Here is a 26,095-nt window from a genome sequence, read left to right on the forward strand (position 1 = left end):
CTGTGTTAAGGGCAATATGAAGACCCTTCTTACTCAAATTCCAGCATATTTTTAACTTACTAGATACTATCAATGGAAACTAAATGCTGAATATCTCACTGCTTGTACTGAAAGTGTTTCCATAAACATCTCAATGAAGATGTCATGGAATCATAGCATTGTTGGTGGTGGAAGGGACCCTGAAAGGCCATCTGGTCCAACTCCTGCACTGAGCAGGGACACCCACAGCTCCATCGGTGCTCAGAGCCCATCCAGCCTGACCTTGGGTGTCTGCAGGGATGGGGCACAGCCACCTTTTTGGGCAACCTATGTCTCACCTCCTCCATTACAAACAACTTGTTCCTTTTATTCATAACATAATGCTGCAGAAATAGTTTGCCCTGATAATTTTTCTGCCATAATTAATGCTGAATATATTTCCGAACTCTAGCTGAAGGTGTCTTCTATGTTACAAGAGTATAAAGCTGAGACAGCAGATAGGAAGGTAAAGATGTCACTTCTGCCTGTGATTAAACTCTTAGACTATAATCTATTTATCTTGAGAACAGCAAGGATGAGCAGCAGGTCTTGCCAGCAATGGCAAGATATCATCTGACAGTGCAGAAGTAAATGACCGTGACTGCTTTGGGGATGTGCGTGCTTAGAGACTGCCCAGAAACCAAACGCTGACTGCTGCTATGGGCCACTGTGTCCCATGGAAGAGTGGGGTGATGGGCTCCTCACTCATCATCCTATGAGCTGATGGGAGGAAAGCTGAGCTGTTGGGAGAGACTTCAATCTGACTGACATCCAGAGGGCTCAGGCTGCCAGTGCTAAAACGCCCTGCAAATATTTTGTGATTATAGATAGCAATCTCCTAACTCAAGAAGCATTGGATTTGGCAGAGAATTCTGTGTTTGACCTTCTGATGGGGAAAGAGAAGTTTGTAAGAAACAAAAATAAGCAGTTTGCATGGGTACAGCTGCTGTGTGCAAAGAAGTCAGGTCCCGGATTGGAACACAAGAGTTGCTTTAAAAATGCCAGCTCCAGTGAGCAGAAGCAGTGAATGGTGACTGGGACCTCTGCTTCTCCTTTTGCATTTAAAATCACATACTGACTGCCTGAATTCAGCAACTGGGTTTTTCTGTGTAATGGGAACTGCTCTGGGTGCCAGGATGGACTCATGATTTCAGGAGAAATGGGGCAGTTATTGCCTTGAGGATTAACTTTGCTTTCTTGACAGAATATGGTTAAATCAGACCTTTAGGTCTATTGTTATGTACTTACTTGTGTTTTAATTATTGTTAACAAACCTGCCCTTTATGCCTTGTAAAATTACCTCTCTCCTGGAGTTGCTCTGTTCTCAGAGATAGCAGCCTGCTAATTAGTGTCTGTCAGTAATTGCTGCTTTAGAAAGGCTGAGAAGTCTGTAACTGAGAGGGCTTCAAAATGGACAGAGATCTGATCTCTGCAGTGGGTGTTAACAGGAAACAGTGCCACGGGGAGAACCCAAGGAGAGCAGCCCTAAAGCTGGGAGTGGATTTGGTAGAGATGGAAACAAGCTTTCATGGTAGCAGCCACAGTTGTGCTTCTGGAAGAAAGAGGCAGTGACTCAGATTGTTTAAGGAGATTAATAATTCAAAAATAGCCTTGCAGATCTATGCAGAGGGTGCTTCAGAGTGATATTCCATACCCTTAGAGCCGTGAACCCCTTTCCCTTCTAGTTCCTACCCTATAAACAGTGTCAGGCTGTGCCTCATAGGGGCCTGAAAAAAACCACAGGCGGCTCTACTGCAATCAGAGGCAGCAAAACCCTTGATAACATTCCACCCCTTATCACCTAGAGACAGACACAGCTGCACACGGAGCCATCTGCAAAGAAATCACCTGGCTGAGCTGGGGTAGGAGGGCATGACTGCACACAGAAGCTTCCATCCATACAGTCACCAGTAATCAGTTGTTACTTAGCAAGGGTGAAGTACAATCTACTCATGTTTTGCTGCATTGAATTAACGTGACAGATTAGCTCACAGCAATGGATCATCTCAGGGGAAGCTGACTGGAGCAGCTTGCTTGGAGCCAACATCTCTTCAAGTCCTGCAAAGGCTGTTCTTTACCCAACTATGAGCAGGATCCTCTTAGTCCTTGACATTTTAGCTTTAGGACTTTATGACACATAGTTTAACCCTCCTCCTCCATGCTCTCTCCTGGTAGTCTTGTGGGAAGAGAAGAGATGGGAGTCAACTCCTACCCCCTCCCAGTGTGTTATATAATTATTCCTGAGCAGCCCCCGAGTAAACTCAGCAGAGGTGTGTGTGAGGAAATGATGTTTCCACAGTGTGGGTGAGCAGTGCTGGTTTCAGGGCAGGGCTTTGTGCTGAGATGATTCCCAGTGCCGCAGCAGAGATGGAGGATTAGCTGCCAGGCAGATCTGCCAGCTGATGGAGGATATAATTAAGCATAGCACCTGCATGTAGAGGCTGCTGGGAAGTGGCTTCCGAAAAAAACATCTTCCAAAAAAGGCTTCTCCACCCACCAGGCAGGAGCTGGGAGCTCTCTGCTGCTCTGTGCTTCATATTGAGCTCAGCTCCACTCACAGCAGGGCCCTCACCCCATCGCTGCTGACATGGCACTGCCAAAGTGTGGGCTGCACTTAGAGGCTGTGCTCCCCTGTCCCCATTTCTGCTGGTTTTAACGTTGCGAATAAGCAGTTCAGCTTTCATCCTGGAGGAAAGCAGAAGCTGAAGAGCATGGCTGCAATTATGGCCCTTCCCACTCCTCCAAACCTCTGGAAGTGGGTCTTGATTAGTGTTATTGTCACTCATAATGAATTCATTTCTATTCCCATTACCAAAACAATTTAGGTGCTTGAGAAGTCGCATTACTTTCACTTATATTCAGAGCTAATTGATTCCCTGTGTTTATTTTCTCAAGAGCAGAAAGAAAGCATCTCTCACTGATGGGCAGCAGCTTTCTCTATCATCAGCTTTGCTCGCCTTCCACCTCTGCATGGGTTTCGTTTAGCAGGAACAAAAATCCCCCCCTGGTTTGTAGGTGAGCATTAATTAGCCCAAGCGCATGCACAGACACTCGTTATTCTTTGCCTGAAAGGTTATCGTGTACCAATCTGGGACGAGGGAACAGGAATCAGGTCAGAGCCTTTGTCCTTGGGCATCAAACCTTGCAAGTAATGATTTCTCTTGGCAGCACAAGGCAGAAAGTGTGGGTTTTGTTGTGAAGTCTGTTTTGGAAAATGGTGTCTTTTCCTTGTAACTCTTCTATGTGTTTCTAAGTTCTTAAAAAACAATGTAAATGCATATATATAGACGTTCAGCTATGTAGTTTGATAACAAAAGGTGTCTTTTTACTTATTTTTTATTTAAGAATGGTCAGGCTTCAATCTCCTCTTTCAGCTGAAGGACTGAAATGGAACAGGTTGCCCAAGGAGGCTGTGGATGCCCCATCCATGGAGACATTCAAGGCCAGGCTGAATGTGGCTCTGGGCAGCCTGGTCTGGTGGTTGGTGACCCTGCACATAGCAGGGGGCTGGAACTGGATGGTCATTGTGGTTCTTTACAACTGAGGCCATTCTATGATCCTATGACAAGGTGCTGGGGAAGTGCAGAAATCGTATCTGAGGTTTCAATATTTGTCAAATATTTGTCAAGTATATCTTCAAATTTTTGTCCTCTTATTCTTTTGGTCAAAGAATGGGGATGGAAGGAAAGTAAGGGGCGCATTTATTTCAAAATCTAAAGGACAATGTGTTGAATTTCGTATTTCTATAACAACATGCACAGTGCTAATATGCACACAAGGAGCTGAAAAGCAATTATAGCAATCTAATATTAGAGATCAAAAGTGAGGCAAAGCAGGGGAATCAGGCATGAAATTTGTTCATTGTTCATTCCTCAGACTCAACATGAACGTGTTTGTATGGGAAACTCGGGCTGCGGGGAGTTGCATCATGCAGTCACAAATCTGTTCTTTGAAAGAAGCTTTTTGCATTAAAAAACAAACAATAACAACAAGAGAGTTCTTCTGACGGATCACAGATGAAGCAAAGCGGTTTTATTTCCTGCCATAGGAACTGGTTAAGAGAATTAGAAGCTGTCTGAGGCATCAAGCTGGGTGTGATAATGAGATGGGTTATAAATAATGTCATTAATTCACATGTCCTGCTAACATGTGCCACTCCAGTTAACATACAAATCTCAGACCCCTCAACGTTCGCTGACCTCATCGTTGGAGGATCTAATAGCATGAAGCCTACTTTGCACAGATCTGCTAGCTAGAATTGGTAATAATCATGTGGTAGCATTTCTGTTCCCAAACTAAAGGGCAGAAGGATTTCTGTCACCAGAAACCATGGCTTTCTTCATGTCTTCTGTTGCCTTTCCCAAGTGCTGGGAATACATCTTGCCTCTCCTCTCCCCAAACACTTTGCGATGTCAAAGTGCGTGCAGCTGGCACAGCACCCGAAGAGAATCACTGCTTCTACCAGAAGTGACCCTTTGTTCTCCATCAGCATCACATGCAGTCTGAGTAATGCTTCATCTGCTTCTGTATTGAAAGAGAATGCACAGGGTGTTTTCAACGGGCAGGAAAACCACCTCTCTGGCACTTGGCACTGTGACTTTTGTCGCTGACAGTTTCTGTGGTGTTCGTGTTTTCTTCTTCATTCCTGGAGTCAGTACAATTTCATCAGGTTTAAAGATAGTATTTAAATTGCCCACCTTGTCAATGAATTAAACCCTGATAATTATGGGCTTTTCTAAATAACCTAACAGAGATGCTTCTGCTTTGATGAGGGGAGTTTAGCTGTAAAGCAACATTTATAATGGACTACAAAAACTGTGATTAACAGGAATGCTTTGTCTGGAGAGTAATGGTCCTCTCTGCCCTGCATGGCTATGGCTCAACCACTTCTCAACAAGGCTGGGAATGAAGAACCATTGAACCAGTGGTCATTTCATCAAGGCATTCAGGGGAGCATTGGTTCTCCTAAAGAAACCCTTCCCTAGCCAACCTGACTCAGTGACATTGCTGATTCTGATGTTGCCAGACTGGATCTGCTGCATGTGCTGCTCAGCCCTCCTTAATGTAAAATATTCATGAGCGCTGCCTCTAGCTCATCTACATTTTGAGGGGTTTCATTCCCCAGTCCAACCTGCTCTGCAATCGTGATGTTGACTTACAAGGCACAAGATTTAGAAGGTAATATAGACTTTTTTTTTTTTCCTTCTAGAGTGCATACATTCAGGCTTTCTTCTGAGCGTTTTGGAAGGCAAAGCAAGTGGTGTGACTCCTCTAAAGCCACACCTGCTGCAGCTCCACGAATGGCACTTGCTAGATGGAGATTTAGCAAAATCATGGCAGTTCCCTTTTAAATGTGTGCTAAAATAGTTTAGTTTTGTAGCAGGATGCTGCTAACTGGGCAACACTGGCTCACAATGCTTCTGATGATGTTTCTCCTTTGTTTTCTGCAACGCTGGGATACCTGTGTGTCAGCCTGGAGGCTGACGCCAGAAGAACTGATTTAATTCCTGGTTTGGCCTCAGCAGCTCCTCTGTGGATTGCATAAGACACTTTGCTTTTCTGCAATTATAACCTGGTCCTGAGGACAGGAGGCTTTGCCACCACCTCAGCTATGGGCCTGCCTCAGCCACGTGCTGCTGCACCAAGACCTGGAAGTGGCATAAAGCTCACACAGATTCTTCTGGAAGAAATTAAAAGTGGTTAAAAGTGGCTCTTTTATATTGGGAGATGTCACACATCAACTGGCTTGTAAATATAGCTTCAACTCCTAAATAAGGCGATTATCACCTTTATACTTCCTTAATAGCATCGTTGTAAAGTGAGTAACTGACATCATATATTACCTTCTTCCCCTAACATAAATGGTCTCTCCTTGCTGTATTTTATTACATATTGTAAATTCATTCGAGCAGTATATTTTGCTTTCAGCAAAGTATCCTCTGTTACTTTTTCTGTGCAGGATAAATTGAGATAAATTTTGCCCGTGCCTGCATTTTGCTTGTGGCATCCATCTTTGCCCATGAAAAGTTACAGCTGGAGTTGAGCAGGACTTGAGAAATGGTTGCATTGCACTGCAGAAAGTTACAGATCACCAGCTGTGTACAGAGGGCTCATTGAAGCAGCCAGGATTTTAATCGGAAGTGAAAAACATAAAGAGATGTGATGTATTCTCTAATGCCTATCCTGATAAAGCAATAAGTGGAAGTGGACAAGTGGAAGCAACAAGGAAGTGACACCAGTTATTTACCATGCCATCAGGAGATCATACAGATATCTATCACTCCTGGCACTGCTGTTTGCTGCTGGTACCACTTTTTTTTGCCACTGGAGGATTTATTGCCAGGGCTGTAAAAAGGTAGAGATTCATTTTGTGGCTATTTGGCTTGGTGGTTGTTGTTGTTTTAGTTAATTTTATTTTTTTGTGAGGCTTCAAATAGAATCATTAAGGTTGGAAAAGACCACTAAGATCATGTAGTCCAACCATCAACCCATCCCCACCAATGCAGAGCTCACATAAGAAGGGAAATAATCATTTGGGTCCCCCTGTCAGTGGGGTTGGACAGTGGGCAGCCCTGGGTTGGGTCAGAGGTTGCCATCCCACGAGCCTTCCCTGCATCATGGGATCATATCATAGAATCATAAAATGGCTTGGGTTGCAAAGGACCACATTGACCATCTCATTCCAACCCCCTGCTATGTGCAGGGTCACCAACCAGCAGTCCAGGCTGCCCACAGCCACATCCAGCCTGGCCTTGAATGCCTGCAGGGATGGGGCATCCACAGCCTCCTTGGGCAACCTGTTCCAGTGCCTCACCACCCTCTGTGTGGAAAAACTTCCTTCTAAATGTGTGATGTGTAATGGGATGTGTGAGCTTCTCCTGTGTATTCCCTTCCAGAAACGCTGCTTGCTTCTCACCAACATCAAACTGTTTTATTTAAAAGCACTTAAATATGCTGAGCACAGTTTGATTTTTGTATTAACAGAATTTCCAAGCGGTTGAGGGTGTGATTTTCACATTGCAAGGGAGTAATGTTGCATCTCAGCTCCAAGTGAGTTTTCAGAGCCAAGTTACAAAATAGAGGTGTTGAAATATGCAGCAGAAGCCTGGCATGGCTGCATGTGTTGAGGGAGGCAATCCTTGCAATAACTGAAAAAGCATTTCTGGGGACTGCTGGGCACTGCTGCAAATCCCATTCAAATGGACTCGCTCTGGATGTCACTGCAAATTTCACTTCTGTTGGAATGATTTTGTCCAAAGGCAGGAATGCATCTGGAGGGGACTTGTAGAAGGAGATCCTGTGCTCTGCTGGCCCATTTCTTTTGGCTAACCTCCATAAAACCTCTGCAGTTCCTTCTACCCACATCCGCTGCTAAGAAAAGAGAAGCCTCCGCTCGCGAGGATTTAGCATTCTGTAAGTAAAAATCAATTGATTTTTAGATCATGGGGCTGAGAGTTGAAAGCCAGTTGGGATGGATTTTGTTTAACTTCCCTATTTAAATAGATCACGCTGTTTGAATACTTATGCTTGCCTTTTGATTAGCTCACCCATGTTGGCGATTTGTATGTCTGTATCTCATGCCTTTGAAAATAAGGAACCAGGAAGCATGTGGGGCTGCAGAGAGATGTTAGCCAACTTCTGACGTAGAGAGAGTTGCACTGAAAGACCCAGGCACAAAAATCTGTGCTCGCCATGTGCCAGGGGACATTTTGACCTTCTTTCAGGCCCTTCTTTCACCTGTGGTCTGTGTCTTCTGTGCCACCAGCAGCTCCCCTGTGCTGTTATCTTGCAGTAAAGCTTCACGCCGCTGTTAACAGCTGAGCTGCAAAGGGCAAGGTCACCTCTGCTACGTGCAAAGCCAATTAAGGCTTAAAGAACACTAAACTCAGATTTCCTCAAGTCGTTTCGTTTTATTGATCAGACACATTTTTATTTCCAGATTGCTCGCTCTTGGGAACCATCCAGGCTTCCTAGTGCGAAGGACTGTGTAAAATGTATTGAATCAGCACTCCCAGTGTGTCTGTCTGTGGGTTTTGTTAACCTTGCAAGCTCTGTTTAAGATGCAAGACACAGCTTGAAGAGCACCATCATGTATACAATGTTCTTCTGAAAGATGTTGCCAATTTGCATTTCCCTCTTGTCCTCTTCAAAATCAAAGCACTTCCTTCTCCCCTTTCTTTGTTAAATCCTAGGATTTTCCTGGAAAGAAGATTCCCAGCACGTAAGAGAGTTTACAGAACCTGCTCTGATGCTTCTTCAAAAAAATTCCATGCAGGCTTGTAAGTTTTCTCCTATAGCTAATGGAGCTCAATGGAATTTGTTCACCCACAGGTTGTGCAGCACAGCTCTGTGCTGCCACTGCTCCTTTCCCAGCTCTCTGAGCACTGGCTTCAGAGCCACACGTGCAATTTCTCGGAGCCTTTAGCGTGAGTGAAACAACTTTACAGACAATTCAGTGCCTTCTTGCACAGGAAAAAAATATACATTCCTTTTACTTTGAGTGAAAGAAAGGCTTAACGTTCAAAGAAAAGAAATGCAGTGGTTCTAGATCAATAGAGGCAAATATATGGTAAAAGCTTTAATATGTTCATAGAATCACAGAACAGTTTGGGTCGGAAGGGACCTTTAGGATCATGTAGTTCCATCCTCTGCTATAGCAGGGACACCTCCCTCTATCCCAGGTTGCTCACAGCCCCATCCATCCAGCCTGGCCTTCAGTGCTGCCATACAGGGGGCACCCACAGCCTCACTGAGCAACCTGTGCCAGTGTCTCACCACTCTCACAGTAAAGAATTCATTCCTAATATCTAATCTAAACCTATCTTCTTTCAGTCTAAAGCTATTTCCCCTTGTCCTGCCCCTACCTGCCCTTATAGAAAGTCCATCCCCAGCTTTCCTGTCCTTTTTACCTTTTTCAGGTCCTGGAAGGCCACTGTAAGTTCCCCCATAGAGCTTTTTCTTCTCTAGCTGAAGAGCTCCAGCTCTCTTAACCTGTCCTAGTAATGCTGTGCATGTTGTGCAATAAAAAGAGCTCTCATGCTTTATAAAATCAGATGCTTAACACGCATGTAGCCAAACCTTCACTATCCATAAGCCACTTGAAATGTGAATAGCTGACAGATCTGAAGCTATCTCTTGTGTGTGTTTGTGCTACAGGGTGAGATATTTTGGACAGAGAATGATGCTGAGAAGATGCACCATCAGCACCTTGGACCTGAGCATCACAGAGGCTCCACAGTAGAGAGATCTGTGCCAGCTCTGCATGAACCTGTCCCATACTTAACAGCAGGAGCAGCCATTCCCATTGCTCTGGGTAACACACGTTCCCTCTCATGCTGCTGGTAGCACTCAGGTTGCCTGGAACTGGGTAACAATTAACAGTAAGTGACTGGGAAGTGAGGGCTGGGCCCTCTCTGAGAGAGAGATCTGCAGAAATCTCTGCAGGGCTGGGATATCTGCAGAATTATCTCTTAACCGCCTTAGCTGTGCCTCTGGGGCTTGCAGGTTCTCCTTGGGGTATAGCCAAGTATTTCCATGGATGCTGAAATGTGGCTGCTGGAAATCCATACTGTCACACTTTGTTAAAGGATGTCCAGGGACAGGCATGGGAAGAAGTTAGGCTGATTGCAAACACCTCATTTCCTTCAGAAATCAGCCTAGAATTCTCTCCGGCACGTACAGGCTAACTGTGAGAGCTCAGGGTGTTTGCAGGGCTGTTTGTTAGCTATGAGCTAGCAGTACATGCTATAAGAGCATCTTTGCAAGGCTGCGGACCTCCTCTACCCTGCAAGAGGTACCACCACTGCCTTGTACTCTGATGTGTGATGCTTTATTTCCATACACCACAGAAACACAGAAATTGGATGTTTAGCTGACTGGCAATGGCAAGTTGTGATATACAGCACTTTTCAAGCATTTATTCCCCTAGTCTTGTCTATAAGCCATGAAGGGACTGATCTGAACACATTTCTCCCTTTGCTTGCCTGAGGCTCCCATTCCTCCTTCAATGTACTTTTTCAAATTTCTTTTGAGAAACAATACTTTCAAATAAGCTAATAGAGAATACATAATGAAATATGAGAAGAATTCTGTGGAGCCCAATATTTCGTTTTGTTCCCAGTTCACCTCCTTGCCTCAGGTTCCCTTTGTTCCCCCTCCATCCACCCACCAGCCTTCCCGTTTGTTCTTTTTCCTTTTGACTGCCCACTTTCACATTTGTTTTGGCTTTCCTTCAGTCTTTTAATGCTGCATCTATTCCTTGAATCCACTATAGTTTGACATTCTGTTTCATGAGTCACCACTGGGGACAGAGTTTGAAGGAGATCAAATCGCACAAACTAGTTCTTACAATTGCCAAAAGCTAATTTGAATTTGTGCTCTTTATTCCCTGGATAAACCTTCGTGGATTCTTTCCTCTATGCATTTGCCTCAGAAGATGATGCAGTAAATACATGTGTTTGTTGCATGTAAACATCAGGAGAATTCCTGAATTCCTTTGCTTCTACCTTTGTGTAGATCCTCAGCTTGTGAACCATACTGAGTTTGAGGCACTTCTCCAGCCTTCCCTTCTGCCATGTTCTTTGAGTTCATTTGCTCTAATACATCGGAATGATGCCAGTGCTCACCAAACAACACTTAAATTCTCCATGCAACTCAGCTTTGCTGTGGTGTTTAATTGCCCTCAGAAGTTGTTCCTAGGTGTGCATGTGTGACTAAAACCGCAAGTAAGTCTTTAAATAACTCCATGCCATTGTGGTGCAAGATGATGAGGTTGGCGAGGATTCTTGTGTTGTCATCATAATTTTCATTAGTGCAGACAATTATGACAGCTTGTTCTCTGCTCAGATTGATGTGATTACTAATCTGAAGCCCTGGCACATTGCACTAACACCTGACATCTGGAAGAGAAAGGTGGGAGGTGATGCAGGCTCCCAGAGTTGCTGTGTGATGTATACCAAAGGTCTCCTTGTCCACTTCAGGAGCTGCTGCTGCCAAGGTTAATGGCCTTCCTTGGTCAGCAGAGCTAATGCAATTCTTGCAATGATAAAACAAATAGCTTCTGTGATTAGTGATGGAAAATACCATCAAGAAATATGTAATGCTGAGTAGGCAGCGACTGGAGTTAGCAGCACTTTCCTGTTAAACTCAGCTCCTCAGGAAGAGTTGGATGAGTTGGAGATTTATGTAAAAAAGAACGGAAAGTATGCATCAAGTGTACATGTGTCATTCAAAGTACATCAAATTGAAGACCCTTATCAAAACAGCATTGATGATGGAAGAGGATTTTACCAGCAAAACTGGAGAGGAATGAGTTTATAACTCAACTTACAACCCCTCTAGCAGAGGAAAAACCTTTGCCATTGAATAACTGTGGTCCCTGCAGGCAGCTACTCTGTGGGATGGCAGCAGTGATGATGCCAGGCACACTCACATTGCCTAGCCAAGACCCTCAGCAACCTTTGGTTGCCCAGCCCACATGCAGCAGTGCTGATTAAAAGCAACAGCAAAAGAAGCCACAAAGAACAACTTGGAAGAGAGATTCCTATTTTGCAGCCGTAAGCCACACACCAGCAGCCCAAAATGCAGGCAGTTGGCAATGTTTTCTATGCAGGCATATATATTCCAGCACTCGTCACTGGTGATGAATCTTTTCACAGTGATCTTGTTCCCTGCAGAGTCAGCAAGCCCTGCATGCTGCCAGCAGGACGAGTGGCCGACAGGAAAATCTGATTTGCACTTCCACTGTTAAGCCGCTATTTCCAGCCCTGAAAATTATGCTGGGTGACATTAGGCAGCCAGGCTCCATAAAACAGTGTAGAGATGGCTGTCAGATCGGTGCATTGGCAGGATAATCTGTTCTGACACCAAGGAAACCACTACACGGGTAAAACAGAGCCCTCACCCAGGCGGGACATGTGTGAGTGTGAAATGCCATCACTGCCACCACAAGACACGGATGTTTCTCAGCTCCACATCCAGCTTTTTGCCCAATGGAGTAATGTCTTGTGTTTGCCACTATCAGGAGTATTTTCCATGCTGCTATGCATTAAACTGTTAAGAAAATAACCAAAACCTATTAATCACCAGCATATTTCTTACTACTGTACCAGCCAAGGATTATTTTAATGCTTATTTTAATGGATTGCTCAGCTGTGAACGATTTTAAGGTTAAAGGTCTTGCAAGACTCCTCATAAGCTTTCTGAAATCTAATCCATCTCTAATTTCCATATGTCTTGCACAGCACTGGGCTAATGTAATGCATCACCACATAAAACCTTCTCTGATAAAATTATCCCGGGTATTACAAAAATTCAAAGCATTGTTCTTAACGAGATGTGCCTTTCTCAGATGTCTTACTAGTTGAGACATAAGCCTGGCTGTTCAAGACATTTTTTTCTTGGCGATAACTGGAATAGGAACTTTATGATGATTCTCCATGTCAGCAAGTGTCACAGGCAAAAGGGGCTTTTCTAACTCCATCTCTTAGTAGAGAACAACTCATCCCCTACTTGTGCCCTCGGATTGACTCTCTGGCCCCAGTTCTGGTATTTTTCATCCCACAAACAAATATGCTCCCTTTAACAGTATGTAAAACACTGATGGATCTCCTCTGCTTTTTCTGCTTTGATTTCTTTCAAATAATTTTGGTACCCTCTGCTACCCATTGCACACAACCACCATAAGCAGGGTTTCCTTTTGATGTGCTGCAGATGGATTGGTGCAAAGCCACCAGAGCGCAGCAGCAGCATCGTTTCCTTCTTGGTTTTCCAGTTATGATCTCCCACAGAGGAGACAGGGAATGGTGTTATCCCATTAATTCAGTGTGCTGAGATAAGACCAGATGCCTTGATGTCTTTATCCCTCAGTCATTAACAAGTTTCCTACAAATGGTAGGAGAAGGGCAGTTTGAGAAGCCAGACCACAACTACTACAGTATATCTTATGTTCAGGGAAAGTTGATGCTCACATGCAGAGAAACAGGCAAAGATGTGATTTCCCAAGCAGAATAGAGAAAGCTTGAATACACGAACCTCTAGTACATCAGTATAATGCAGAATTTGCAGAAGTATAGAAGGAGAGATAAACTGGAAATGAAAACTTGTTAGCACATTGTTAGGCAAAAGCAAATGGTAGTGGAACAAGCCTTGTGTGTGGCAAGAGAAATTATTATATCAAATCCTGCAGGCAAAACAAGAAAGAATATACACTGCATTAAGTGGCAGTGGTTCAGGCAAGTATCCGCCATCATCCAATGCAAAGTAGCAAGAAAGTTGTGTACATTAAGCTGCCTTCAGATGCAAAAACTGCCTGGCCCCATGTAGGCACCCCAGGAGGCAGCACAGGAGGGGATCTTTGAAATTGTGGGGATCTTTGAAACTGTGAGATGCCAAAGTACTCAGAGGGAAGCACCTGGGCTCTCGCTCTCCCCAGCAGTGAAGGTGCTCACTCTCTGAAAACAAACCTTCCTATGGCTTGCAGTGGGGAGAATTCTCCCCTTGTGGTTAATCAATGCAGGTCCCATGACGGTGCTTAAAATTGCATGCTGCCAGCCAAGTTTCATGAGCCAATGTGTTTTTAACAATAAGCGTGTCTTTAATTTACAGTTTACCATTAAAGACAAGATCTGCATTGCATTATTGGACTAATATTGCTGAGAATAATGTGACCAGAATAGCTATTCATGCCTCAAGGCCAGAAATGATCTATGCCAAGCCCACCTCCATCCCTCCTCCTGTATTGCCTCATCTGTGCTGACATTTCCTTGTGAATATTTAAGGTAATGTCTATTCTCATCTCTTGTTGAAAGTCAAACGCATGCACACTACAGAGAACAACAGGCAGTTGCTATTCAACACATACAAAGTTGACGTGCTGTGCATCGATACAGCAATTATATTTGCAAAAATTGAATTATTGGCATCTGCTTTGGGGTGTGGATGGTATAACTCTCACTAATAGTCCTTTAAAACGTTGCCAGGAAAGTGAATTCAAACATTAGAACCTGATTAAAGCTTTTCCTTATTTAAGTAACATTTGACACCTGGAGGTGTCCAAGGCCACGAATGGGGTTCTGGGCAGCCTGACCTGTTGGGGGGCACTCAGCCCATGGCAGGGGTTGGAGCTCAATGATCTCTAAGATCCCCTGCAATCTCAACCACTCTGTGATTCTGTAAGTACACTCAAAATACTCCAGGTTTATCCACCTGAATGTCAGCAACAGCGCAGGAAATTGAGGGGAGCATCACATGGAGAATAATTGCAGGCTAAACGTTGTTTTCACTACAGCCATGTTAGCATGATTAGAGAAGGTGGTCATGGTGCAAGAGGAATTTTCTGTCCTCAGTGCTCTGGTAATGGAGAAATTAATCCAAAAACAAAACCACTCTTCCTCTCCTGCTTCTCAAAATCACACATGCATCTCGTGTTCTCCTTACCTGATGCATACTGTGAGCTCTCAGCTTGCTGCCATGCTTCAGATGAGTTTAAAACAACAGCTGTGGATAGGTAACATCCATGGATGTATTTTCTGTGCACGGTTTTCCCAGCACAGGGACTGCCTTCTTCACTGTGCACTGCTTAAATACAAAAGTCTGCATTGCTGTGCAAGGAAGAAAGGACCTGGAGCATCACCCTACAACAGCAGCACCTTCAGCACTTAAATCCACAGCACGTGACATTCTTCACACTTTCTGACAAGTCGAAAAGTTTGTGACCAAGAGGGATAAACAACAAAAAGTGTCATGAAAGACACATTTAGTCATCCTCAGCCCGTATTTAGGCACCTATATACATTGCCCACTTTCCAGCTGGGACAGAGGATTTCAGTGGCAGGGAGCTGAGCTCAGGCTTAGCAGGATGCCCACACACTTCAGCATCCCACACACTTAATATATACAATTGTAACAACATGGCAACTAGTCTGTAATTAGTACAGACATTGCCAGAGCTGCCTTTGTATTACATATGAGTCATGCTACAAAAATACTCTTTATTCATTATCCAAGCCCTTTTCATTTCAGTGCCAGCCATTATCCTGTTGCAGGGTATGTAGGGCTCTGTCAGGCTTGTCAAAGCCAAGTGCCTTCTGATAGCGATCTTTGCATTTAACCTGACAAAGATTTACTTTACAAAAGGGTGAGATCAAAAGGTTTCTTTCTGCACAGAAGAAGAAAGAAACACTTAAACATGGCTCAAAGTGAGGGGTTTGCTCCTTGTTGCTTCTCCAGGCGCCCATCTATGGCTGGAAGAACCTCTTTCAGACTTGGCTTAAATTGTTCTGTCAGTTAATTAAATATTTGTATCTTAATGTCTTCCTGGTTAACTAGTGAGGAGAAAAGGCTCATGAAACACTCAGACTGAATAGGAAACTTTCCTTCATCTTTAATGTAATATATGGAACAGAAGAAGGAAAATGCAGCTGAAATGTATTATGACAAGCAAATAGAAGTAATATCAGAAAATTCCTTCAGGCAGATTTTGTTCTAGACCACTACTATTTACTAAGATTTTTTTTTATTCACTGCGTTATTAAATCACTGGGCTGGAAAGTCCTTGGGTCATTTCAAACCACTGTCTCATTGATTTCTTATTCCTGAAGCATCCCTAATATAGCACTGTCATCGGCGCTGATGACAGCAATCCCCAGATCTCCCTTGGCAGTGGACTAATTGTCTAAGTGCTCTTGCTGTTGGAGAGGAGCACTGACAGTTTAACTCAGACCCTGTAAACAAAAAGGTAGGTTAAAAAAAGTCTGGCATAATCAGAAAAGTTCCCACAAAACACAGTAGGAAGCTGTTTCACAGTACAATACATCGTGAAATTTCTTTTTTTCTTTTTTTTTTCTTGCATGTTACTATTCTTTCCAGACATGGCTGTATACTTTAAAGGCTTTGTTTTACCACCAGGAGAGCAGACACTCTCCCTGATCTGCACCAGAGTTGAAGTGTTATTTCTGAGCTTTACAAGCCCCAAAAAAGGGAAAAAGCCATTCCTGGCACACTCTGGTGCAGTGCTGGGTCACCATAACAAGATTTATAACGATTCTGATTGCTGAGAAAAGCTTGAAATATAGAGAGGAAATCAACCTGTGGTCAAGAAAAATCTTAGAAGTATTCTATTCAGCAATCTAATTGTTTCCCAGCTAGAAAGGATATAGCAGAAATGCATTACAGAATTCTCTCCCAAAGAGAAAATTTCCAAAGCACTACTCTAGAAATAAAATTAAATTTCTCTTTTTAAGATGAATCTAAATCTACATTTTCTCATGGCAACTCTCTTCTTCCTTTCAACAAAATCCCTGGCTGCGTCTGCGGCAGAAAGCACAAAAGCTCAGCACTGAGATGTACCTACTGCCTTTCGGGATAAATCAAACCAACTCAGCGCCGTCGCTTCCTGTAAGCATTACAGCCCCAGAGAAATGCACCCTCATCGTTATGAGGGATGACACCCACTGCTCCTCCCACACCAAACTCCAGCAGCAGCGCTTTGCCGAAGAGACCAAAAGACCAAGTGCTGAGCTGCACAGAAAGGGATGGGTGTGGATGACTCACCCCGAAATGGAAGAATCCCATCAAACCATGACACAGCGCAGGATGGATTGAGCAAGTTGTAGGCTGTGTTTGTCATACAATGGTTAAGGCTGGAGAAGACCTCCAAGATCACCAAGCCCAACCCACCCCACCATTCCCGTCACCACGTCCCTCAGTGCCACATCCCCACAGTTCTGGAGCACCTCCAGGGATGGTGACCCCACCACTCCCTGGGCAGCTGTGCCAGTGCATCATTGCCCTTCCAGAGAAGTTCTTCCCAATATCCAACCTATGCTGGCACTTGAGGCCCTTCCTCTTGTCCTGTTGCTTCTCACCTCCAAGCTGGATAAAGAACCAGTGGTCCCATTACCTATTGCCATTTTGGATAGTCCTGTGTGGAGCCAGGAGTTGGACTCAATGATCCTCACTGGTCCCTTCCAGCTCAGGATATTCTGTGGTTCTATGATTCTATCCTGCAGAGATTAAGGTGCTTCCTAAGTAACAAGGCATCACTTTGCCTGAGCAAAGAGAAAGGCAACAGAAAGTTTCAGCTACAGGAATGATCACAGCCACCATTTCCAAATCATGGCTGAAGGAGTTTAAAATAACAACAAAGAACAGAAACCTACTTTTGAGAGACAAACTAAGTTTCTCTATAGCACTAACAGACATGAAATTGTAATTTTCTTCATTAACTTATCTTGCTGCAGACAAAATGGGGTTTCAGAGGGAATTCAGAAATCATTTCTTCCACATGAAGAGTTTGTACACTTAATTTGTTGCAGTAAACCACCATTCTGCGTGCTGAGGACCTCTGTGTTAGCAGATGATGAAACAGCATCTGCCTTAACTGTTCTTTTCTCCATTTAACTGGTAAAGTATTTCCATCTCAGTGATGAGATGAAAAACACAGAGGAGAAAATCACAGAAGAAAAGAAATTCACAGTTTTCTAGCAAGAGCATTCGGGTGGAATAGCTAATATTGCCAGCTTCAGCACGGTGCAAAATAATGGGGAATATTTTTACACAACTTATTACAATGAACAAAAGCAGCAAGAGCATTTTGAAGGTGCACGTAGCTTGCAAGCAGGATTTCAGAAGAACATAAGGGACTTACAGATTCAGAGATATATCTTTTTCATTACCCCGAACGCTACACTTGTCTTCAATCTAAAAACAAACATTGACAACGGAAGAATTTATAGGCTCAGGAGTCTGAAACGTGGCTCTGGTTTCTTAGACTGCTAGGTGCTCAGAATAAGAAGGTAATTTGAAATGACAGACTCATAATTGTGCCCAGCATTGGAGCTGCACACTGGTAGCGGGGGCTACAGAAACTCCCTCCAACAACACATCCATGAGCCACAACCTGCAGAGAACAGGAATATGAGGTTGGTTTGAACTCGCTCTTCAGGCTTCTGGTGCAGCACAAGGGGTATTTACCACCTTGGTCTTTCTTTTCAAACAGTCCCCCAGCTACTGGGCTTCGACACCTGTCAATCCATGTAGAATATGCCTCTTTTTACTCAGCTCTCACTAAAACGTTAATAAAGAATTTTTCCGACTGCTCCTTCCTTTTCACCTCCCTCCAACAACTCTCATCCATTATGCCCAACATCTTACAGCATATAAAAATGCATCATTGCATCTGAAGTGAAATCAGAAGAGTTTTAATTGCTGAGTCTTGGGAGGCCCAGCCCCATCCTCAACAGTAACACATTCAAGGATTCAGCCCTTGGATTAATCCCAGGGCTCAGTGGACGGATCCAAGGATGAAACTTAAAGATGAGGTTGGGAATGGCAATGTCACTGATCCTAGAAACTCTTCTGGGGAGGAAGATCTGGCAGTGGGTTCTCCCCACAGATACACAGGGTTTTTATGGGATTCAGTGCTACGTGTTATGGGCCTGGTGGAGAGGGGTTGATGGTTGGGCTCTGTGATCTTAGTGGCTTTTTCCAGCCTTAGTGATTCTATGATTTGTTGCTGTTGCACTGTGTGCAAAGGAGCTGCAGACCAAAATTATCAGAAATAACTTAATTATTGTGCCAAGGCTCAGAGAATGGATGACTGCGGAGGATAATTCTTTTTCTTGCAATATTTTGGCAGAGTTTTGAACAGAAAAAGGCACTGTTCCAACAATGATCGTAAGGGGCAACTGCTATCCACTATTTATTCTCTGTGGTTAACACAATATTTTGAGCACAGTCATTGAGCAGCAAGCTCTCTTGGCACTGCAGGTGTTGTTTAGATCTTCTCCCTCGTGTGTGTAACACATGGAACTGGAAAACCAGCGCTTACCAGTGTTCACATATCAAAGACACTGCATAAAGAAGCAGTGAACAGTAATGTGGGGAGGCCTGACCGAATTGCTGCTCTTTTTTGGGAGCTTTCAAAGCTTTTGTCTGCCTCACCATACGTTATCTTGCTGGGAAATGGTGTCTGTACCATTCTCTGTAGGAGTGGACTTCATCCCTGTAAGTAACCAGCCATAAGTAACAGGCAAAGTGAACATGCAGGTTTATAGCTTCATTACTCTCTTTAGCATCTATCAGTACTGCAAGGAGAAATCATAGAGGGAGGTATTTGCATGTCTGCAAATAGCCAAGGAAGCTGAAATCCACAGTTGTTGGAATCTTCTGCTGTTAGCAAAATGTATTTAAAAGCATAAGTATCTGATGGCTGGTCGTAATTTCCAAGCCCTGTTCTGGTTGTGCCCTGCACACTGCTCAGCAGCCACCTCAGAGCTGTGAGCCTTTTCTCACAGTAAGGAGAAATCAGAACAAACCAATTCATTTTGCAGTGCACTACAAACTGCGTCTGCACACGAGAGTTGCTGGAGTCACAGAAAGCACAAGACAGTGCCAGGGGAGAAAATACATCTCTGGGAGAAAGCTACAGAAGCGATCTTGTTGGGAAGAACTGAGCAGTGTGGTGGATAATGAGGGTCCTCCCAAAATGCCAGGGGCTGAGCAGGGTTTGCATATTGCTGCTGGCACAGTTCATCTCTTGCCTTTTAAAAGCTGTCGCAACTGCCCTAACTTTCAAAATAAGAAAAAAATAATGAGTAGTACATTGAAATTAATCACTGCTTGTTCTGGGAAAGCAACTAGCCAAAATGCAAAGGACCTTTACAGTGTCACAGAGATTTTCCTGACATAATAATGGCTGGTGGGAAGGGCCTGTGTTTGTCTGTGCTCTGCTCCCAGCCTAATCAGATCATCACTGCTAATACAGTTGATTTCCCTCTCACTGACTTTGAGCTTGTAGATGTATGTGCAGCTCAGATCAGGGAAGAAAGAAAAAATATTTGCCCCTGCTCTGCTTTTGGCAGCTTTTGGGATGGGGATGACATCAACTGTAAGAAATCTATGTTCTGATCAAGATGCACAGAGGCACAAGAGAAGTGAGGCCAGCCCCATTTGGGCACACTACCCTGAATTGCCTGTGTACCAAATTCCCAGGGCAGTTGATGCTTTTAGCTTATTTTATTTTCTTAAAACACCGCTAAGGCTCGTTTTATCAAGTACCATTTGCTAGGCTAATAAAATATTGTCATGTCTTATGAAGGAAAGCCAGCTGCTCAGCAGATGAAGCTGTCCAGCAGAGTGCTGGTGACAGCGCTGCAGATGCACTTCGATGCAATCAATTTAGGATAACAATGCTGAGCAAAGGAGCAGATGTGCCACAGTCTCCTGGCTTGGCTTTGGATGCTGCAGCTGATGGCAGCTTCTTTAATCCTGCTCCCTATCACGCTTAGCAGTGAGTTTTGCCTGCAGCCAGGCTGAGAGTTACCTGGGGTAAGCAGCAGACACTCTTCCTTCCTCACCTATGCTGATTTTCTTTGAGTGTTCCTAAGTGCCTTTTCAAACCAAATATAATTTAGCTGGCCCTCTGCCTTCTGACAAACACGTTTCCTGGCTTTATTTCTCATACAGCCATAAATACATCACTCAAAGCTGTACCTATAGAGCCTGCTTAAAGATTTTTTCCAACTGTATTTCATTTTGCAGAAAGTGGAATATTGAAAATATTTGTCACCTTTGAGGTAACGTGTGTCAGCTGGCTGCTCTGAACCCATCACTTAAAGGAGGAAAATCCCCACAGAAATGCAACTGGACACAATAAATACTGTGTTTGTGAGTTCAGGCATTTAGATGCATTGTGAGTCAACTTAGAAAAAGCAACTGAATAGAACACCTCACCTTTGCATTCTCACCTAGTGAGGACTTCTAATGCCATGTATCCTCCATGACATGGCCACACTCAGCACTGCCCCTCAGCAGGTGGGGTGTATGTTGTCCCCACAAACACATGGATGTGGATTGCACACAGAGAAACGTAAGCATAGCGCCTCCAAATTGCACTGTGCTCAAAGGAGCCCGAGCTTGCATGACCCTTGCTGGGATCAGAAGCACCAGCAGGACTTCCTGCCTGTATCTGTCTGCAGATTTCTGCTGCAGCTCTGTTGCCCAGCAATGTGGTCTCTTTGTACACTTTCCCTCTTTCCTGTTCACTCCGGTGAACAGCCACATAGAAAGCATTTGCTGAACTCATCCACAACACCTTGGTAACAACTGAAGCTTGACCCCTGGAAACACAGAATCACCAACGCCATTAAGGAGATTTCATGTGCTTTGTTGTCATTTCTGAAGATGAAGCTGAGCTGCCTGTTCAGGTGGGTAATAGATGGGGTCACACACAGTCCTGCAGTCACCCTTCCCCAATAACATGACAATGTCACATTCATGCAGTCAAAGATTATTTTGCCTTCTGTGATGTCTTACACTGGTCCAAGCAAAGAAAGAAAAAAAACTTGCCTGTTCTGCACAGCACTAGCTATTAGGCTATGTCTGGTTACATCACATCAGTTGACATAACATAAAACAATGTAAGCAGATCAGATGTGACATAAATGTCACATTGCATCAGGTTTTAAAGAAATGGCCAGCTATTACACGACGGATGAAAAATGCCAAGAGACGTTCAGCCATCATACCTGTAGACCTTCAAGATAAAGTGATGTTACCTACCCAACATAATCCACAGATTTGTATTCTAATCATAGAATCATTCAGGCTGGAAAAGATCTCTAGAATCATCCAGTCCAATCGTTCACCTATCACCAATATTTCTCACTAAACCGTGTCTCTCAGTGCCACATCTACACGTGCTGCAGGAATGGTGACCTCACCACCTCCCTGGGCAGCCTGTGCCAATGCATCACCATACTTTTGGAAAAGAAATTTTCCCTAACATCCAACCTGAGCCTCTCCTGGTGCAACATGAGGCCATTCCCTCTCATCCCATCAAAATGACACATTTTCAGCTTATGAAGTGATCACTTTTACTCTCTGCTATGTTCCTATTCCTCTCCAGAAGACATAGACGTGGTGACCATTAACCCTGACAAAACACCCATAAGCAGCAAATTCATCTACCGAAAAATGGACAAAACATGGAGCCTGACTCAAAAAAAAACACTGAAATCAATAACAGCCTTTCTATTGACTCAAACAGGAAATGGATCAGCATCTCCATGCCTCATTAAATATTTTTACTATACAACTAATTTCCCATTAAGAAGAAAAGCATCGTTTTTTGTAGGTCAGTGGGAATAAAAGAGCAGAATGAATTTATATAACAGAGCAAGCAGATTACAAAAGAGAGGTAGCACTTACATAAGGTATCAACGCTAATGCCAGGCTTGCTTTTTCCAATGTTTTCTTCATTTTCCACTCAAACAGAAGAGAGCGAATGAGAGAGCAAGCCTGATGTTTGCAGCAGCAGTAGTGACATAGCTTATGTATGTATCCCTCTTACCCACTGCTGGCAGAGCAAATGTGATGCCCGGGCATCACAGAGCCCTCTGGGCATTGAACACTTCCTCGCCCTGCCTCTGGAGCAAAAACAGCTTAGGAACCTTTGCAAAAACAGAAAAGGGGCAGTATCAGCATTGCCTGCATGACTAGTACAGCACCTGCACACTGCAGGGAGCTGCAGCAGCAAGGGAAGGGCATGAGCTGCCTGAGGGAGTCTGCTCTCCAAAATGCATCTCCTGGATGATTTCCTTACATACTGTTTTTCCCTCCTCACATAGCATGCATACACCAGAAATGACTTCAGTGATGAATCAGGCAGCTTACCCGTGGACTGAGACTCCAACTGTAAAGCAATTCATCTTAAAACTGGTTTATAAATGAGAAATAGGCATCACGAGGCTGGTAACCTTTCAGAAACACCATGGTGACAGATTCTGCCTGACAGATTTGATATGAATTCTGCCCATTGTATAAATATTGATAGCTCTGATGCTTAGCATTGCAGACTTAATCTTCTCAGGTGTATTTGAAGCTCTAGAGCCTTACCCAGCATGGGAAAGATGCAGTGCAGTGCTCAAGGTGTTATTTAGAATCATTAGTCCTTGACAGGAAAAAGTTAATTGACAAGCATTCACAAATGTTGCATACTTGAACATCTCAGAGGAATTGCCCAATTAATATACTGTCAAACAAGCTGATTTGGGATCATTAAGAACCTGTGACACGGTGAAAGCACACAAGCAGAGCAGGAGGTGTGTGGTCACATCACCCTCATTGTGATGGGGAAAATGATGCACCCCAGCATCCCTGCTATCAGGTTGGATATTAGGAAAAGCTTCTCTGAAACAGTGGTGAGGTATTGGCACAGGCTGCTCAGGGGGGTGGTAGAGTCACCATCCCTGGAGGTGTTCAGAAACCATGGAGATGTGGCACTGAGAGACATGGCTTCATGGGCAGTAATGGTGGTAGGCGGATGATTGGACCTCAGAGGTCTTTTCCAACCTTAACAATTCTATGATTCACATTTCCTATAGACGCCCTGGAGATCCCTGTGAGCAGAGCAAGAAGGAAGCAGAGAACAGCAGGATTTAAGGTTCATAATGAGGTCTTCCGAGCTGCTCTCAATAAAGGTCTACACCAGGGGAAGCTCAGAGCCCAGCCAAAAGCAGACTTCATAGCTCCTTTTGTTCAACGTCTAAGTTAACTGTACAAAAGATGTTTAATATTGAGAAAGAGCCAATCATACTGAAACTATGAAGGATTAAGGAAGCAAGATAGGATAAGTATATTAAAAAATCTGTACCTTGTTTGGCTTTGTTTTCTTGCTCTGGACAGCTCTTCTTTGTGCATTCTGCCTGTGCGGTCAACTTTTGGACAATTTAGCTGATGAGCAGTTATTCCCACTGTATAATCAAGACGTTATAATCACAATATAATTGTATAATCAACAGATATCAAGATGTTATAATCACAATATATTCAAGAGAATTAGGCAAAGTAAACAACCATCACAAAAGAGAATAAGTGGAAGAGCTTACCCTTGGGTTGAGCTCACCAGAAGACACCAAAAGAGGGGATCTCCAGAAGAGATCCTTCCCCTCTGGTAGCCAGCTCTTAAATAGGTCCAGGAGGGGTGGAGCCTTCCGGCAGCACAGGTGAATTGCCTTCACCTGTGCTCCTCTGGCTGACTCATGGCTCACCTCAGGTGATTAATCAGAGGTTCAGGCCGTGACTCAGCAGTTCCCATACACCCACTTTTAAAATAAAGTAATTTTACAACTAATTGTTAATGAGCTGCCTTGAAATTTTTCTATTTTGAGCCAGAGCCACTTCGAGTCAGGCCTGCCAAACCAAATTCTTTGACCCAATTTCTAAGAATAAATTCCCTCCTGAAAACTGAACGCGCATCTTCACCAATCCATTCACCAGTCCAGCCTGCTAAAACTGGGTTTTTATAATGGAAAATACTCGGAGCCTTCAGCTATGGGGATGTAAATTAAGCCACTGTATTTTTTTGGCCAAGGTTATTCTGAAATTTAGAGGTCAGTACTCACATGGCTTGGTGACAAGGGAATTAACTGTGCAAAGATCAGGTGATATTAAAATAAGAAAAAAGCTCACTGAGAAAAAAGATAGGAATGTTCAATAATGTATGAGGCATAGATGTGCCATTGTTTAAAGTAAAAGAGCTGGAATATTGTTATTACTTTTACAGTAACAAATTGATGCAAGAGAAGAAAGGACTCTGTTGCCTATTAAAGGGACTCTGTTGTCTCTGAAAAAAATTATGTGCCTACAATCAAACTTTTAAAAGATTTATTATGCAGAATGAGACAAACAGGTGCCATGTAATAGCTGCCAGATACCTGCAACTACACAAATCAGTTCCCTTGCCTCTCCTCTCTGTTCAGGCTGCAAATCCACACATCACATAGTGTATCTCACTGTGACCTCTTGCCTGTGCCATAAATCAGTGATAGTTTTGCTGCTGAGCTGTTGTGCTTAAATCAAGTCCTATGGGTATAAACACCATCACAGCAGCAGCATGCTGTAATCCTGATGGAAATGTATTTAGTAAAACAGGTACATCTTAAGACTAGAAACTTTGCAAGCACGCCATTGCTTTCGAGAGAGGACATCTCTGAATCAGTGCAAAGAAGGGATTTTTTTTTTTTTGCATTTGATTCAGAAAATAGTAATTGTACATTTCAAAGAGAATATTTAAACTGTATTCAGTGGGCTAAAAATGATGCTGAAAGTTCTATCTAGCCACGTCATTTAAAAGGAAAATAGCTGAAAGTCCTCCTTGATAAAACCAACAAGATAAGAGTTTTGAAGGAAAAACAGAGAGAGCAGTTGCTCTGTACAGAAGAAAAATGCATTCATAATTTGAAAGAAAGAGGAAAACCAACTTATTTGCAGTTTTTCTCTTAAGGGAGAAAAAGGTTTTGTCTCCAGCTGAAGAGCAGAGAGCAATTTCCAGTCCATCAAAGAGAGGAACTCGGTGCAGACCTGGTCAGCCATGCAATCAATTCCCATTATTTCCTTCTGAAAACAACAAGCTTCTGTGAAGCTATATTTGTTCCATTTTGCTTGGGTGAATGATTTTACATTAATAATGAGATTATCAGTAAAAAAATATGCACATGCTGAGTTCTCAACTTCCTATGCATAACTGCAGGGTTTGTTTTCCTTCTGAGATATCAGCGTAGAAAAGAGTGCTGAATATGTGCTGGCCACCTGCTGTGGTCAGCAGAAGACAGAGCTGAGAGGAGAAAGAAAATGATAAAACCATAGAATAGTTGGATTGGATAGGACCTCAAAGATCAACCACTTCCAACCCCTGCCATGGGCTGGCTGCCCAGGGCCCCATCCAGACTGGCCTTGACACCTCCAGGGATGGGAAACCCACAACTCCTCTGGGCAGAACATTGGAGGATGCTGCACAGCTGTACTAGCTGACAGATGAGTCTTGCTTAGCTTGGATTAAGACAGATGTCATTATTGCTTTAAAAGGCAAGACTTGGTTTGGATGCTGGGAAATTTCACTTTCACATGATGCCCATGGTCCTACCCAAGTTTAGCTCATAGCAACATCAGTGCTTGATGGAAGCCTTCGGCAGCATTCCCAAAGACTTCCATTTCCTCCAGCCAGACCTACTCATCACATAACAGCCAGATAGGCTCTGCTGACACCTGGGACAGGCAGGGTGCTGCAGCTGAAGGA

At 43.6% G+C, this 26,095-nt stretch overlaps 1 long non-coding RNA gene across 3 annotated transcripts in view; it reads left to right on the top strand.

The window, feature by feature from the left end:
• Positions 1 to 18,067, top strand: part of LOC125699884 (uncharacterized) — a 40,462-nt gene extending 22,395 nt beyond the window's left edge. The window contains exons 2-6 of one of the 3 annotated variants that reach the window (XR_007379725.1): positions 2,914 to 3,033; positions 7,278 to 7,431; positions 8,211 to 8,297; positions 9,175 to 13,796; positions 16,336 to 18,067. This is a non-coding gene — a long non-coding RNA (uncharacterized LOC125699884). Of the gene's footprint in view, positions 1 to 2,913; positions 3,034 to 7,277; positions 7,432 to 8,210; positions 8,298 to 9,174; positions 15,802 to 16,335 lie in introns of those variants that run through there. The other 2 variants (XR_007379723.1, XR_007379724.1) reach the window with 2 other exon arrangements.
• Positions 18,068 to 26,095: the final 8,028 nt, after the last annotated feature.

Source organism: Lagopus muta, chromosome 13 (genome assembly GCF_023343835.1).
Source record: "Lagopus muta isolate bLagMut1 chromosome 13, bLagMut1 primary, whole genome shotgun sequence".
Lineage (NCBI taxonomy): Eukaryota > Metazoa > Chordata > Aves > Galliformes > Phasianidae > Lagopus > Lagopus muta.